The 18,997-nt window shown below is 35.8% G+C and overlaps 2 long non-coding RNA genes across 6 annotated transcripts in view; one reads left to right on the forward strand and one right to left on the reverse strand.

Moving 5' to 3' along the window:
• LOC123386162 overlaps positions 1-17,706 on the reverse strand; it is a 66,423-nt gene extending 48,717 nt beyond the window's left edge. Inside the window, exons 1-2 of the long non-coding RNA XR_006599872.1 lie at positions 17,376-17,706; positions 10,707-10,790 (exon numbers count right to left, since the gene is read on the reverse strand). This is a non-coding gene — a long non-coding RNA (uncharacterized LOC123386162). The remainder of the gene's footprint in view (positions 1-10,706; positions 10,791-17,375) is intronic.
• LOC123386161 overlaps positions 1-18,997 on the forward strand; it is a 1,074,166-nt gene that overhangs the window by 488,861 nt on the left and 566,308 nt on the right. The gene's annotated exons all lie outside the window — the stretch shown is intronic.

The raw sequence follows: 18,997 nt of genomic DNA on the forward strand, positions 1-18,997 counted from the left end.
TATAGGACTGTCTTACTTCCAAGCTTTTGCTCTTACCTTGTACCATTCCACTATTTTGTCATTTTTATTGTGTGTTTATGCCTCAGACACATTCTTAGATTCCTGTCTAATCTGATTCATGGGATATACTTAGTAAAAATCTTGGACTACTTGTGCTACTTAAAACTGTGTGTACCATTTCTTCTGGCCAAAGACACCACGAAAAATTAGTTGAACACTAAGGGCTCCAGGAACAAAGAAAATTTGAGAGCCTCTGATAGAAGATATTTAAACCCCACCTTTTATGGGTTATATATATATATATGAATATATATATATATGAATTGAATATTAGCCACCAAAAGAATGAAATCTTTCCATTTGCAACAATGTTGATAGAGCAAGAGTGTAATATACTAAGTGAAATAAGTCAGAGAAAGACAAATACCATAGGATTTCACTCCTATATGGAATTTAAGGAATAAAACAGATGGACATAGGGGAAGGGGGAAAAAGAGGGGAGCAAACCATAAGAGATTATTAACTATAGAGAATAAACTGAGAGTTGATGAAAGAAGGTCAGTGGGGATGGGCTAAATGGGTGATGGGCATTAAGGAGGTCACTTGTGATGAGCACTGGGTATTATCTGTAAGTATCAAATCACTAAATTTGACACATGAAACCTTTTACATATATGTTAACTAGAATTTAAAAACTTGAAAATAAATAAATAAATAAATAAATAAATAAATAAATAAATAAATAAATCCATCCCACCTTCATTATTAAGTGATTTATAGTTTGGGGCAAGTTTCTTTACCCCATGCTCCACTTTTATTTTTTACTAAATGTGGTAACTATAGTACCTACTTCCAAGGTTTTCTATAAATATTAACTGAGGTTATACTTAGAAAATTGCCTAGAAAGTAGTAAGCACTCTGTAATGTTAGCTATTATTTTTTCTGAGTTTGCAACCCCAGTTCACATCCTTTCAAAGCACTGATATACTTTGTAAATCCAGTATTACTATTCGTGGTGTGTGTCTTAAACAGTTATTCCAAGATAATTTTTTTAAGGTTATTTATTTGAGAGAAAGAGATACAGTACATGTGAGAAGGAGAGGAGCAGAGAGAGAGGGAGAGAGAGAGACTCCCAAGCAGGCTCTGTGCTGTCAGCAAGAAACCTGATGTGGGCCTCGACTTCATGAACTGTGAGATCATAACCTGAGCTGAAATCAAGAGTTGGGTGTTTAACCAACTGAGCCACCCAGTGGTCCCTCCAAGATAATTTTTTATTAAAAAAAAATAATAATGTGGTATATTTCAAAAGAAACTACAGATACCCACTATATCTGTTATAGAATGAGATAATTAGATGAATAGATGTACTGGAATGCATTTTTATTATTTTGCCACTTTCCAATTTATTTGAAAAAGGTACCTTTAGAGACATTGGCATGGGTACTACTAAGAACAGAGCCAAATAGAGCCCTATCATGAACAAAGCTATAAAAAGTTAATTTCTCTATTTGTCTGCATCTCTCAGCAACACAGTGATGTTTAACAAGGAAGACTACAAAATGCAAATATAGGCAGCTTTATGGAATCAAACCAGGTGTTGGCAAATTGTTTCTGTAAATGGTGAGAGATGAAGTATTTTGGGCTTTGCGGGTCACACCATCTCTGTTGCAACTGCACAACTCTGTAATAATGCAAAATCAACTGTAACCAATACATAAACCAGTAAATGTGGCTATACTTTGATAAAACTTTATTTGCAAAAGCAGGTGGCTCATCATATTTTGCACATGGGCAACAACAGTTTGTCATCTCTGTTCCAAGTTATGAGAGAATATGAATCTAAATAAATTGGGATGATTGTGCAACTGGACTTAGGGTGTTGGGAGTGAGTTGTTCCAGGCAGTTTTGATTCTTTTTGTTGTTTTGTTTTGTTTCGTTTTGTTTTGTTTTGTTTTGTTGGTTTTTTTGGTGTGTGTGTGTGTGTTGGGAGGGAGTGGGAGAGATCCACCATGATCTCTCATGGGTGAGTCTGCCTTGTTTTGGGGGTAGGTTTTAGTGGGCTCATATTTCTATAGATATAAGCTATGTCTTTCAACTCAACCTTTATCAATGATAAGATTGATATTTTGGCCTCCATAAGCCTTATTCCTTTGTCTCATCTCTCAGCTTATAACTCAAGTAACAACAAGAGATGCTCTTTATCAGGCCAACTGGAACACAACACACATGAACAGTGTTCCCATAGAAACCACAGGAAGAGATAAACATTGGGAAAAGTAAAGAATTATTAACTGGTAAGGACTAAGAGTAAAAAACAAAATAGCCAACAAGAAATACAACTTCTACTCCTGGAAAGTAGTAGTGCTCAGAAATGAACTCCCTGAGAAAGTAACATTTGGATTGAGCTGGAAATGATGAGTACTTTCATGAGGCAAGATTGAGACTGAGAAATCTAAACTTGAGCAATAGCATGTGCAAAGGCCTTGATAAGAAGTAGCACATGATATTCCAGGATCAGTCTGTCTTAAAACATAAGCAGGAATAAGAAGTGAGAGAGATGGTGCTGCACAGGGAAAAGAAGCCAGTTCGTGAGGGGGCTGATAGGCAAATACTGTAGGTGTTAAAGAGCAAAGGGGAGGTTTTCTTGGTGTTTAAGCAAATACTGTAGGTGTTAAAGAGCAAAGGGGAGGTTTTCTTGGTGTTTAAGTTACCTAGTACCATTATTGGAGTGATTTATTTTTAAATGGAAGAAAAGGAGCCAAAGTGGACACTGACTGAGGATTTAGGAACTCAGTAAATAATTCTTTATTTTTTTAATTTATTTTGAGAGAGAGAGTGTGTGTCTGTGAGTGGGGGGGAGAGAGAGAGAGGGAGAGAGGAGAGAGAGAGAATGAATCCAAAGCAGGCTCCACGCTGGCAACACAGAGCCAGCAGGAGGCTAGAACTCAGGAACCTTAAGATTCTGACCTGAGCTGAAATCAAGAGTTGGACGCTTAACCAACTGAGACACCCAGGTGCCACCCCCCCATAAGTAATTCTTAGACATTCATCACCTCCTTGTTCCTTTTCATATACCCTGATGACTGTGATTTATATTTCACTGAGAAGATTTTAAATTTTTTTTTTCAACGTTTTTTATTTATTTTTGGGACAGAGAGAGACATAGCATGAACGGGGTAGGGGCAGAGAGAGAGGGAGACACAGAATGGGAAACAGGCTCCAGGCTCCGAGCCATCAGCCCAGAGCCTGATGCGGGGCTCGAACTCACCGACCGTGAGATCGTGACCTGGCTGAAGTCGGACGCTTAACCGACTGCGCCACCCAGGCGCCCCTCACTGAGAAGATTTTAAAAAACTAGAAGAAACTTGCCCATTTCCATCATCACCTCTTAAATTGTATGAGTCTATTTCCATATCCTGTGTCTCCTCTTCAGATACCATGCAGGGAAGTTCCCTCTCTTCTACCCAAGGCTAAGTCCTTAATCTGTTCATTAGGTCTCATTTCCACATTAGCCATCAGCCTTCCCATTTATCTGCTCCCTTCATTACGAGCAAAGCTTTAGAAGAAGTCTACTTACTATGCATTTTCAGGTTTCTTTTCAGCTGCTTTAATCCCCACCAATATATTCTAGCTATCAAAGTCATCGATAATCTTTACAGTAAAAAAATTCATTCTTATTTGACCTATCACTATTTGGAAAAGTTGAATAAAATTTCCTGCGAAATACTTTGTTTTTCTTGGTTTCTGTTATTCTACTTCCTCTTGTTTTCTCTGTTACTGGCTAATCTTTCTGGCTCATTTTCCAAGCCTTTAAATATTAGATTGCCTCAAAGATCAGTCCTTAGATCTTTTTCTTTTCTCTACTTCCCTTCTATTCTGCTCCCTTCTCTATTTCTTTCTTTCTCTAAATACACTTCCTGTGGTACTCAGCCACTCTCAAGGCTTCACATACTACCATTTTGTTGTTGTTTTCTTCCAGAAAATCACTTCCCTGAATACTAAATCCATATGCCCAACTGCTGGTGCAAAACCTGCTCTCAACTGATCTCTTATCTCCCCTAGAGACTATAAAACTGCGCTCTTATAGAGTTTCTCAGGAAAGGGAAACTTCATTCTCTTAACTGTTGGCCAAACTTTCTTGGTGTCCTTCACTTCTCTGAGTGTCTTTCACCGACATCCAACCCATTAGCAAAACCTTTTGGCTATACCTTCAAAATGTGACCATAATCAAATGGCTTCTCAATTTTTGCATAATTAGCATTGTCAACAAGTTCAAAAATAACCAGATTAGAACCGATGAATCATTGAAATATTAATTAGTAAAAGTTTATTGTGCCCACACCAAAAAGATTGGGAACACTCTAACCAAATCATTCAAAGAGGCTCAGGGTTATATTGTTATAAAGCAGACTCTATCATGAGAAAGCAGTGACTATTCTTCACAGTGATTAGTTATAATAGTAGTATTTTATTAAATGATTTAAAAAAATGGTCAATAGTTACCTCATGTCAACCTTGGGAAACAGTTCAAGTTTTGCTTATGATTTTCAAAGACATAGGCAAGAGATGACCTAAGTCAAGTTAGCCTTGCAGAATAAGCTAAATTAAGCTTTGCTTGTATGACTAAACTAAATTGAATTTTCATCTCTTCAGGGAATTTCCAAGGTTGGTCTCTGTTTTTTATTTTAATACCATCTTGTCTCAAGCCAGTTCTCATGTGTTTCTGGACCATTGCTATCATCTCCTACTGTTCTCCCTGCTTCTATCTCTGCCTTTCTACATCTATTTTCCATACATAAGCCAAAATAATACATGACAAGTGAATAAGGCTGTGACATGATGTTCAAAACCTCAAATGACTTCCCGACTTACTTGGAGTAAAATCTGATGATCTTCCCCTGGTCTCAAAGGACCTCCAGGTACAGCTCCTGGTTGTCTCTCCAGTCATATATTCTCCGATTCCGTCTCACTACACTGTAGCTATGCCAGGATCCTGGATGCCCCATGAACACACCTCTTGCCTCAATGTCTTTACACAAGTGGTTCTATTTTCCTGAATTTCTCCCACCTATTTGCATTTTTTACTCACAACTGTTCCATATAATGTTTTTATTTTTTTTTCAAATTTTGTTTTTTGTTTTACTGATACTTCATGGAAATAATTCCATTTAAAAATGATTCAGAACACAATTACAAATGAAACACAAAACACATGAATATACATATATACTAATATACTGCCCTTGACCCACTAAATTGATTTCATATCCTCCTTATTTATAGTTCGAAGACTACAGCTCTATGAAATGGTACATATGTAATGGTAATTCTTTATCATATTATTTCTACTTTAGTCTTTTGGTAGTACTTTTATTCAGCTTATATATGTTTATATTTGCTTACATCCTTACTTGCACTTTACTAAAATGGACACTCAGGATTGCAGAAAACTCTGTTTTGTTTAGAACTGTATATTCTGCATCTATTACAATGGCAGACACTTAGTAATCACTCAAAAGGCATGTGTTGATAGATACTTCAGGCATGAATATATTTATGAGATATGTACTAGGCTATCATCACAAAGTTTGAGATGGACTAGATTTCAGTCATGAAGAAGAAAGTTTTAAGGGTCTGCTTTATGATTCTGGCTTATTCAGCTAGCTAAATTGTGATGCTATTCCCTAAGGAATAACACTCTGTTGAGACAAAGTATTTATAGGAAAAACACAAGTTCAGTTTGGGATTAGTTGAGGTTGAGCTGCTTTAGAGCATCTAAATGCAGACATCAAACCCCAAATCACGTGAATAAAATCTTTGCAGGTCCCATTCAAGACATTCAAATTAAAAAATTCAAGTTCAATATGTCGTTTTTATACTACCTTTTTCTTTCCCATATCTTTTTTTCTGTACAACTTTTTTTCTTAATCACAAATCTAAGAATATAGATTATCCTCTCTTCCACACATCCTGAAATATGAAATTATACTTTCTCATTGTAGAAGCCACATAAGATAATATTTTGAAAATTTTAAAGCTTACATAGTTATGTGGATAAATAAGAAAAAGATGAAATTTCCCACAATTTCCCTGACAAAACATATTGGAATCTACAATATTAATGTCAGAGAGATATTACACTTTTTAACTCGGAAATTGGATGGGGCAGATATGGAATAATTCAGAGCCCAAAACTTCTCAAGCTATTGATATGAATATCACTGAGTGAAGTCATTGCTGTCACAGAGGTTGAAGTCCTCAGCTTCCTGGCCAGAGGAGTCCTGGAGGGGGAATGTGACGAGTCAAGCACTGGCAGACTTGAGCATAATAAGCTAAGAGAACAGGTTGTCCTTTAAGTCCAACCAGTGTCTCTTGGGCTATGCCTCCCTCTTGCTCTCAGTTTGCTTTTAATTAAACACTAAAAAGTAGCAAAACAATACAAATAAAAGGTTTTGTTGAGAAGGACTTGAGGCAACAATCCCTGAATGTTCAGTAACAGTAGTTCTGCATTATAGAAACAATACAATTTTGGTTAAAAATTTTTGAGAATTGCAGAGTTAAATAGAAGTTGACTTCTCCAGAATTCTTCAATAATATGATAATGGGCATTATATGTCTCCAAGAAAATTATCTAACATTCAGATGATCCAAAACTTTTCTGACAATAAATTGTTTTTTTTACCAGACAACATCTTTAAAAAATGATTCATGGGACATATTGAGACATGCTGGTATGGATTGTTTTCTGATGGCTGTTATATTAAAAATTACATTTTTAAAAATAGATATATCACCAAGAAAGACCCAGATTATGGTAGGAAGAGAATAAGGACATACTTCTGATTCTCATACATGAACATTGTCACTTTTTTTATTTGTAAAAAGATAACAGTCACCATAAGCTAGAGAATTAAAAAGAAGAAAATCTTATATTCTGCAGCCTCACAGAGTGTTTACGGGTCTGAGGATATCTAAATTTTGAGGATCTTCCTTTTTACTTAAATTTCTTCTCATGTCCTTTTATTCACCTCTTTTTCTACATTTCAAACACTGCAGAGTCACTGCTCCTTCCTGCTTAGTGAAGGAATTATTACCAATGGACTCCTTCAGTTCTCACTTGACGCAGAAATTAAAGACTTGCTGTATTGTTTTTAAGTTTCAAGCATGGCTTCTAAAATCAAGGTTCAAACATTTTGTTACTACCTGTAGCTAGAAGCTTAATGGCTCTTCTGAGGGCAAATTATCTATGTTTCAATGAAGGCAGACTCTTACCACCAAAGCCCCCACATTCATAGGATAGATAAAAAGAACAGAAATATCACTTGCATGTTTACACATTTTGGATGGCCTGATTCAAATGCATTCTTTGGAGACAGAAAGAATCTGGTTGCAGAAGCAAAGTGAGATCACAGGATCCTGAAGGATTTTGTTGTTATAGAAAAAACTTAATAGTGCAAGGATAACAGATTAAATATATCCATAATAAGAGTGTTTGGTTCATTTAGGACTGGGGAGATTGGGGGTGGAGAAGTGCATTTTACACCACTGTCACTTGTCACAGGAAGGCATGTTTGCATTTATAATTGAAGAAAAAATGAAGTAGGAGTGTTAAGACATCTTTCCTTTTTTTAACCCAATTGATAAAATCTCTGAAATAGAGTAGGTGTCTGATGGTAGCTTTTTAATTTTTAAGTGTTAGATTTGAAGCAACTGACAGCTTTTCAGAGTAGATATTTATTTTTAAGTAAATCTGAACAAAGAGGTTAAAGGGGAAATTTAATGTCTTTTTGTTTCTCTTTTAATGTGAGAGTTGGGGATGATGGTGGCAGGTGAGATGTGCAGTTTATGGAGCAAGCAGGTATATATTATTATTGTAAAGTTTTAAGAGATATGGTGATGGTTTATATGCTATAAATACTATATATAGCATGTTAGAGATAGTTATTTTTTTTCTAATCATACAAAGTCCTAAGTTAGTTGCTCTGTAGGAATCATCCTATTAAGAAAAAAGAACTTTTGACAATTGATATATGCATATCCACCCATACCATAAAAAGCTAAAGAGAAGTCTGGAAATGTGCAGTGTTCCACTTGAGTATTCAGCACTTGCATGTGAGGAAATTATACCAGGCTGAGAAAAGAGCTGCCCAAAAGGCTTAGCAGGAAGAATGCCTAGCTTTTGCATAATGCCTAGAAAACTATTGATTTCACCATCCAAACTGGAAGAACTCATGATTCATGGCACATTGGGTAGGACCCACATATTTATTTTGTCTCAGTACTGGGGAAAATAGTCTTAGAATGACCATAACTCTAGTCCCTCGTAACAGATATTAAAAGCAAGACCATCTCTTCCACCCAGATAAAACTATTTCCATGTAACATAATTACATGCCAGAAAAAAAGCTCAAGTTTATTAATAAGAATTTTTAAAAATCTAGCTCCCAATAAGGTAAAATACAAAATGTCTAACATCCATTGAGAGATTAAGCCCCACATCTGTCTCTATACTGAGCCATACAGCCTGCTGGGGATTCTCTCTCTCTCTCTCTCTCTCTCTCTCTCTCTCTCTCTCTCTCTCTCTCAAAAGTTAAAAAAAAAAGTAATAGGGTGGTCCAAGGTGATGGTGTAGGAAATCCTAAACTTACCTCTTCTCACGAATACATCAAATCTATAGCTACATATGAAAAATTAATTCCCTCTGAAAAATGACTTAAAAATTAGCCAAACAGCTCCTTCAGAATAAACAGTAAAAGGGTCACACAGAGATGGTAAAACAGTCAGAGATGCACTCTCACCACAAACCCCACTCCTGGCATGACGACCCACAATCAGTAGGGATCTCACTAATTCACAGCTTTTCCCTGAGGAACAAGAAGTCTATGCCCTATATCATATGTCTCAACCCTTGTCTGCAATGGAGAGATGAGTCCTAAAATGTCTAGTTTTGAAAGCCAATGGAGCTCATGTCCAGAAGAAAAACAAAGGCTATAGGGAATCAAGATACTTTTCTTAAAGCGCCCTGGCACAGACTCACTTGCCATAAGGACCAACAAAAAAACAGTAGCTTGAAAACCACCTATAGAGTATTTATACAAGGTACATTTTATAATCTTAAACCATCTGTTGGAGGAACAGGGGCCCGTGGAAACTTTCTCCAGGGATGGAGATGCTGTTGGATACCATTTTTGTATTCTCCATCTATCTTGATAGTGCCAGCACGTGTACCCTGGCCTTGCATTCTCCCATGGCCCTGTGACAGCTAATGGTCATGCCCCATCCCTATGCTTTCCTGCTGCCTCTCTAAAGCAACAGGTATATGCAGTCCATACAGAGGATGCTTTTTGGTCACCTGGCTCTAGTGACTAGGAGAGTTTGCATTCATGGGTCCCAGGGGACTGTAATAATCAGATAATTCTTGGAGGGCTACCACCTACAGGGCACTACATGGCAGACTGACAAGCACCCCAAGTCTTTCTGTCAAAAAGGCTAATTTACTTGTCCTGGAGCTTTAATCTGGGGGGGGAAGACTTCAGGTTTTACACATAACTGAAGGATAAAGAAGTGTTCTCAGAGAATGTAGACTGGAGAACACCATCTTTATGCTCTCCCATGGCTTCACTACAGCTCACCAGTACCTCCTAGAAAAGAGCTTATACGTTTGTCTAAAGCCTCAGATTTTGCAACTGCTGTCCAGGGGACATCTTCTTACCACCTGATATAAAGGCCACCAAGGTTGACAATTGCAATCCCATAGAACTGTATATTTTCATAATATAAAAGCAGCTGCCTTATAGTCTGGCTTCCAATCAGCCTGAAACTAGGCGCCGACTGAGATTCCCTCCCTTTGGAATACTGGCAAGTCTTGGAACACTCTCAACACCTGTAACCTATCAATAAATCAGCCTACTAGATGATCATAAAGGTTCATGGGCCAACCAAGAGTTAGGACAAGGTGTATCTCCTACACAAGGCCCCTCCTTCAAGACTGAGAGAGGTTGCTATTTCATCTAATATAGAGTCAAGCAAAATGAGAAAACAGAGAAGTATGTTCTAAACAAAAGAAAAAAAATAAATTCTCAAGAAAAAAAATCCTTAATGAACTAGAGATTAGTAACTTACCTGTTAAGAGTTGAAAATAATCATCATAAACATACTCATATGCTCATCAAACTTGGGAAGAGAATGGATGAACATAGTGAGAACTTCAACAAAAAAAGATAGAAAATATAAGAAAGTGCCAAACAAAAGTCACAGAGCTAAAGAGTACAATAACTGCTCTGAAAAATACACTAGAGGGGTTCAAAGGCAGAATAGATGACTGAGAAAAAGTGATAGGTGAGCTACAAGACAGGGCAGTGAAACTCACCCAACAGAGCAAGAAAAAAAAGTTTGAAGATAATTTAAAGACCTATAGGACAATATCAAGTAGAACAACATTGCCATTATAGGGTCCCAGAAGAAGGAGAGAGAGAGAAAGTGAAAAAACAAAACAAAACAAAATAATGATTAAAAACAAAAATCATAGTTCAAGAAATAATGCCTTAAAATATCCCTAACCTGGGGAAGAAAACAGACGTCCTAAGCCAGGAATTCCAGAAAGTCACAAATAAGAACTCAAAAAATCTACACCAACACGTATTATAATTGAAATGTCAAAAGTTAGAGTCTTAAAAGCAATAAGAGAAAAATAATTTGGTACATACGAAGGACTTCCCATAAGACTACGGCAGATTTTTCCAGCAAAAATTTTGCAGACCAGAAAAGAGTGGTCCAATATATTCAAAGTGCTGAAAGTAAAGAAGAAAAAAACTTACAATCAAGAATACTCTATCCAGTCATATTACTGTTCACAATTGATGGAGTGATAAAATTTTTTCCAGGTAAGAAAAAGCTAAAGAAATTCATCTTTACTAAACTGGCTTTATGAGAAATATTCAAGCTTTAAGCTGAGGAGTGCCTGGGTGGCTCAGTCATTTAAGCCTCCAACTTTGGCTCAGGTCATGACCTCAGGATTCATGGGTTCAAGTCCTACATTGAGCTCTGTGCTGACAGCTTGAAGCCTGGAGCCAGCTTTGGATTCTGTGTCTCCTTCTCTCTCTGCTCCTCCCCTGCCCACACTCTGTTTCTCTCTTTCTTAAAACTAAATAAACATTAAAAATGTATTTTAAATAAAATATATATTTAATATATAATATAAAGAATATTTTATTTAAAATAAAAGTTTTAAGCTGAAAAGAAAGGGCAATAATTAGTGACAAGAAAGTATATGATAGTATAAACTTCACTGCTAAAAGTAAATATACAGTAAACATGGATAAATTACTTATAAAGCTAATATGAAGGTTAAAAAACAAAAGGTAAAAAAGAATAACTATAATAATCAGTTAAGAAATATAAAAAATAAAAAGATGTAAAATGTAATATCAAAAACATAAAACAGGGGCACTTGGGTGGCTCAGTCCATTGAGCATCTGACTCTTGATTTCAGCTCAGGTTATGATCTCATGATCATGGGATCAAGCCCTGCATTAGGCTCCACGCTCAGCATGGAGCCTGCTTAAAATTCTCTTTCTCTCCCTCTGCCCCTCTTCCCCATGCACACTGGATCACTCTCTCTGAAAAAAAAAAAAAAAAAAAAAAGGAAAACATGAGAGAGATTAAAATGTAGTTTTAGAATGCGTTCAAACATCAGTTGGTATCAACTTAAAATAGACCATATGTATAGGATGTGATATGTGAGCCTCATAGAAACTACAAAGCAAACCTATAGTAGATACAAAAGACATAATAATAAAGGAATCCACACATAACACACTAAAGAAAGTCATTAAACTACAAGGAAATATAGCAAGAGAAGAAGAAAGGAACAACAAAACAGCCAGAAAACAATTAACAAGATGGCACTAAGTACATACCCATCAATAATTACTTTAAATGTAAATGTACTAAAATCTCCAGTCAAAAGACATAATAGCTGAGTGGATAAAAAACACGATCCACCTATACACAGCCTATAGGAGGTTCACTTCAGATGTAAGAATGAACAAAGACTAAAAGTGAAGAGATGGAAAAAAATGTTCCATTGTGGGGAAATAGATTCAAGAATGACTTATACTTATATAAATGGGTTAGAAAAAAAAAGCTTAGGGTGGAAAGCCGCCACCACTGGGCAAAAGTGCCCAAGGTTGGTTAGCAAGGTATTATAAAGGGATCATGAATAACTTGTTATATCACCTGCAGGAAATTACTTTCTGTCTGGTACCAATAACTTTAATCATAACCACTTGCCCCCAAGACCCTTTGCTTCTTACACACACAAGTTAATGATTACTATCTGATTATTTTCTTCACGTTCACCACATGTGTAAGATCTTGAGAGCTCAATAAATGTGGAGACAAAACCCCTGATTGGGGCTCTGATCTTCTCCCAGACATTAGACCTCTCTTGTATTCAATTCTGTGTCCACTCTCTTGCTTACAAGAGAGAACTCCAGACTCATAGTCTATGACATTCCATAAAAATGGAAACCAAAAGAAAGCTGGGGTAACTATACTTATATCAGACAAAAGAGACTTTAAAGCAAAGATTGGAATAAGAGGCAAAGAAAGGCATCGCATAATGATAAAGAGGTCAAGACAATAATAGGACATAATATTATATAAGGCAAATATTAACAAATCTAAAAGGAAGAATTGAAAACAATAATAGTAGGGAATTTTAATACCCCACATACATCAATGAATAGATCATCCAGACAGAAAACCAATGAGGAAACATCAACCTTAACACATTAGACCAGGGGTACTTGGGTGGCTCAGTCAGCTGAGCGTCTGACTTTGGCTCAGGTTGTGATCTCATGGTTCATGAGTTTGAGTCCTGCATTGGGCTTGCTGCTGTCAGTGTGGAGCCAGCTTCATATCCTCTGTCCTACTTTTGCTATACCTTCCTTGCTTGTTCTCTCTCTCCCCTCTCTCTCTCTCTCTCTCTCTCTCTCTCAAAAATAAATAAACATTTCGGGCCACCTGGGTGGCTCAGTCAGCTAAGTGTCCAACTTCTCTCTCAGGAACAGAGAGAGAGGGAGACACAGAATTTGAGCCCCGCTTTGGGCTCTGTGCTGACAGCTCAGAGCCTGAAGACTACTTCGGATTCTATGTCTCCCTCTCTCTCTGTTCCTCCCCCATTCACACTCTGTCTCTCTCTCTCTCTCTTTAAAATAAAAAGATTTAATTTTTTTTTTAAAAAATACATAAATAAACATTAAAAAAACCACATTAGATCAGATGCTCTAATAGACATATACAGAGTATTCCATCCAAAAGCAGCAGAATAAACATTCTCAAAGTATGCATGGAACATTCTCCAGGATAGATCATATATTAGAATGACGCAAAACAAGTTTCAACAAATTTAAGATTGAAAGCATATCAATCATCTTTTCTGACCAGGATGGTGTGAATCTAAAAATACAAGCAGAAAACTAGAAAAATAACAAATATGTGGAGATTAAACAACATGTTACAGAACAACTGATGGGTCAACAAAGAAATCAAAGAAGAAATAAAAAAATGCCTTGAGACAAATAAAAATGGAAATACAACTTAGCAATATCTATGGGATGCAGCAAAAGCAGCTGTAAGAAAGAAGTGTAATAGAAGTGTAATAGCAATATAGGCATATCTCAAGAAACAAAAATCTTAAATAATCTAAATTTACACTTAAAGGAAATAGAAAAAGAAGAACAAACAAAGCCCAAATTAGTAAATGGAAGGAAATAATGAAGATCAGAACAGAAAAGAGTGACATAGAGACTTAAAAAAAATAGAAAAGGTGAATGAAACTAAGAGCTGCTTCTTTGAAAAGATAAACAAAATTGACAAACTTTTAGCTAGACCCACCAAGTAAAAAGAGGGTTCAAATAAATGAAATCATAAATGAAAGAAAAATTACAACTGACACCACAGAAATACAAAGGATCATATCAGACTACTATTGAAAATTGTATGCCAACAAATTAGATAATTTAGAAGACCTGAATACATTCCTAGAAACATATAACCTTCTAAGACTGGATCATGAAGAAACAGAAAATCTGGATAAACTGATTACTAGTAAGGAAATTGAATTAGCAATCAAAAAATCTCCCAACAAACAAAAGTCCAGAACCAGATGGCTTCACTGGTAATTCTCCCACACATTTAAAGATTTAATACCCATCCTCTCAGGCTTTTCCAAAAAAAAAAAAAAAAAAAAGATAATGTTCCTAAACTCATTTTTTGAAGCTAGAATTACCTTGATACCAAAACCAGACAAGGACACCACAAGAAAAGAAAATTACAAGTCCATATCCCTGATAAACATAGATGAAAAAAACCCTCAACAAAATATTAGAAAATCAAATTCAACAATATATTAAAAATATCATGCACAATGATCATGTGGAATTTATCCCAGACATGCAAGAAGGCTTTAACAGCTACAAATCAGAGTGGTGTACCACATTAACAAAAGGAAGGGTAAAAATCATATAATCATCACAATAGATGCAGAAAAAGCATGTGACAAAATTCAACATCCATTTATGATAACTCTCAACAAAGTGGGTTTAATGTACCTCAACATAACAAAGGCCACATATGATAAGCCCACAGCTAACATCATACTCAACAGTAAAAAGCTGAAAGCTTTCCCTCTAATATCAGGGTAAGACAAGATGCCAATTTTAGATATTTTTATTCAACATAATTTTGGAAATCATAGCCAGAATCATAGACTTTTCTTAGGCAAGAAAAGGAAAAAAATTAAAGCATCCAAATTGAAAAGCGTGAAGTAAAACCATTACTATTTGTGGGTGACATGACTTTATATGTAGAAAACCCTAAGAACACCAAAAATCCATTAGAACTCATAAACAAATTCAGTAAAGTTTCAGGGTCCAAAATCAGTATACAAAAATATGTTGTATTTCTATACACTATCAGAAAAATTAACAAACCAATCACATTTACAATTGTATCAAAACTAGTAAAATATCTAGGAATAAATTTGACCAAAGAGGTAAAAAGACCTGTACACTGAAAATTTTAAGACACTGAATAAAGAAATTAAAGAAGACAAAAATAAATGGAGAGATATTCCATGTTAGAGATAAGAAGAATTAATAAAATGTTCATATTCAAAGCAATATGGATTTAATCCAACCCATATCAAAATCCAATGGCATTTTTCAAAGAAATAAAATAAACCATCTTAAAATTTGTGTGAAAGCACAGAAGACCCTGAATAGCCAAAGCAATCTTGAGAAAGGAAAGAAAAGCTGAAGGCATCACACTTTCTGATTCAAACTATATTGCAAAGCTATAGCAGTCAAACAGTACGTTATTGGCATAAAAACAGACACATAGATAAATAGAACCTAATAGAGAGTCCAGAAATAAAACCACACATATATGGTCAGTTAATTAAAACCAGAGGAGGAAATCATATACAATGGGAAGGGGACAGTATCTTTAGTAAATAGCGTTGGCAAAAACTGGACAGACACATGAAAAAATGAATCTAGACTAATATCCTACACCATACACAAAAATGAACTCAAAATGGATTAAAGACTTGAATGTAACACCTGAAACCATAAAACTCCTGGAATAAAATATAGATAGTAAACTCCTTGATATAGGTCTTAGCAATTATTTTTTGGATCTGACTCCAGAAGCAATGGCAACAAAAGAAAAACAAATGAGAATATGTCAAACAAAAAACTTCTGCACAGCAAAGTAATCCATCAACAAAATAAAAAGGCAACCTACTGAATGAGAGAAATATTTGCAAATCATGTATCTAGTAAGGGGCTATCCAAAAAATATAAACAACTCATACAACTCAGTAGCCAAAACCACAATCAGTCTGATTTAAAAATGGACCAAGGATCTGAATAGACTTTTTTCCCAAAGAAAACACAGATGACCAACAGGCATGTGAAAAGATGCTGAACATCACTGATCATCAGAAAATGCAAATCAAAACCACAGTGAGATATCATCCCACACCTATCGGAATGGCTATTATCAAAAAGACAGGAAATAACAAGTGTTGACAAAGATGTGGATAAAAGGGAACCCCTATGCTCTGTTGGTAGGAATGTAAATTGGTTCAGCCAATTTATAAAGCTTTCTCAAAAAATTAAAATTAAAACTATGTATGATACAGCAATTCCACTTCTGAGTATTTACCCAAAGAAAACAAAACACTAAGTTGAAAAGATATATGCACCCCCTGTTTATTGAAGCATTTATAGTTGTTAAGACATGTAATTAACCTATGTACCCATTGGTAGATGAACAGATAAATAATATGTAAGATTAACACAAATGCACGCACACAAAGGAATTCTACCCAGTCTTTAAAAAGAATGAAATCTTGGCATTTGTGACAATATGGATGGACCTCAAGGACACTATGCTAAATGAAATAAGTCACAGAAAGGCAAGTGCTATATGATCTCACTTATATGTGGAATCTAAAACACACACAAGATAAAACTCATAAGTACAGAGAGCAAGATGGTGATTGCCAAGGGGAAAGCGCATTATGGTTGGGCAAATGGGTGAAGGCAGTCAAGAACTACACATTTCTGACCATAAAAGAGATAAGTCATGAGAATGTAATGTACAGCATGGTGACTAGAGTCAATAATATTTTAGTGCATACTTGAAAGTAACCCAGAGCATTAATCTTAAAAGTTCTCATTACAAAAAAAAATTTAATCATTTTGTAACTTTGTATGGTGACAGGATAGTAACTAGACTCATTCTGGTGATTATTTTGCAGACTATAGAAATATCAAATCATTACATTGTACAGATGAAACTAATGTGTCAATTATACCTCAATAAAAACATAGGCATTCAAAGAAGCAGGAAAATACCACTCATAACCACAAGATAAGTCAAATAATCAAAACCAAACCAGGACTGACATAGACGTAGAATTAACTGACAAAGACAGGAAAACAGGAATATATTCAGGTGAACTGGTAGAGCACAATGAGGGAGGTGGAGCTCTAACTGAAGTGAGAGTTATCCATCTACAGCAATATTTCGTCCTGCTTGCACTCCCTCAAACCTCCACTAATGACAAAAGGAGGTGAGTGGATTAAAACCCCATTTTCTCCAACCCCATTGGGGCAACTTTGAGGCTTACTCTATGTCTCCTAGAAGCTCTCTGATAAGAATGAGTTCCAGTTGCCCAGAATGGATGCCATCTTGGTAGTGCACTGTGTTTTTCCTTCAGTTCTCTATCTCATTTCCTCATATCCCTAATTGTGCCGCATATTATCATCTCCTAAATAAATTACTTGAATTCAAATCCTTACCTTGGGGTCAACTTCTGGAGAAATGTAAACTATTACAATGACTATTTTGAAGTCTTACACTAAGTATCTAGCTGAAGCACTAGCTGGTGTTAGGCACACAAGTGAGGAGCTGAGTCAGAAGCCCCATGATTTAGAGGCTGGTTTCCTTTTCTTATAAGAACTTGGATATTTCAAATTAACAAGTTATTTTTGCCCACATTTTCTTCTCTCTTCTCTAAAGTTGAGCTTAACCTTATTCATTTTATGCTAAGTGTGGGGCAGTAGGAGAGGTGACTGAGCAATCAGGTCTCTTTTCTCTTTAAATATTAGCATCCTCCAGTAGACTTAGGCTTTGAAAATATCGTTACTAACTGCTTTAGAATTAGAACACCCAGTTGCAAACTAGGGCCTTCACCTTCATGATTTGAATTTTAAATAAGAGTCTGCCAATATATTTACCTTTAGACATTATTTGACTCTCTTATAGCAGGAAGGAAGGAAGGAAGGAAGGAAGGAAGGAAGGAAGGAAGGAAGGAAGGAAGGAAGGGAGGGCGGAAGGGGATAAAAAGGGGGAAAAAGAGAGGACCTTATTCCAGCTAGATATTTTCCTCATTTCTTAAGTTTTCTATAGGTGCCATAAGTCTGTTGAGGTAAGACTCATGGAGTTATCTCTACAAATGTTGTCATTTTAAGTTAACATGTTAGAATTATTAAAATGTAGGATTTCCTTTCATTAATGAGTATTTAGTCACTGTATTTCATTCAAGCAAAGGTGAAAGAGATGACTTCTTTGTGTGAATATTTGTAGAATGCAGTGAGGGAAATATTTTGTGATAACTAAATGGTCCTCTGTTGATGGACTATACAGTAAGATTTCCTACCATGGTCAAGAACAACTGGTAAGCTCTTCTCTTATTTATAACATAAATAGTCTAAGGAGTTCATGTCTCCTCAGGCAGTTTTAATTTTTTGTTAATTAGAGTGTGGTTTGTTTGAATTTAATTTGCTGTTTGATGGAACAAGACACTGTGTTTTGACTTGGATTTAACATTTAGCCCAGTTGCCTAAATCTATGCCTAGGGGGGTATTTATAAAGATTTGGAAACTCTCAACTCCTTCCCAGGTGCTATATGCCTTTATAAGGCAGTGAAAGAATGGCTCACAAATCTACAAAAGACGCTATTCAAAAGACTATTCAACAAAAAGCTTTTATTAAATAACTAAAATAACATTAGTAATTAGTTATTACCTATAATTGTTTTTCACAGCTCTTTAAATGCAATACCTTACTTTAAACTATTTCAAAGAGCTGAGCAGAACTGGAGTTCCCCTAACCATTTTATCTGCCCAATGTCTTTGAATGGGTAGACCTAGAGGGGACCATTCACCATCTAACCCTAGTAACATGATCTCATCACCATCCTTTTTTTCCCCATATATGTATAACTGAAATCATATCATGCTTTCCCTCTTTCCCTTTTGCAAATGATAAGCAATATCTCACAATGAAATAAATTAAGCCTTATGGTACCATGCTCTCCTAGTGACAGTATATCAAATCTCTTTTCTCACAAATGAAGCAAACATTGCCAAAAGGAAAATAGCTAAGGGCTATCACTACAGGCTGATACAACACTGCTCAA

Source organism: Felis catus, chromosome B3, assembly GCF_018350175.1.
Source record: "Felis catus isolate Fca126 chromosome B3, F.catus_Fca126_mat1.0, whole genome shotgun sequence".
In the NCBI taxonomy this organism is placed as follows: Eukaryota; Metazoa; Chordata; class Mammalia; order Carnivora; family Felidae; genus Felis; species Felis catus.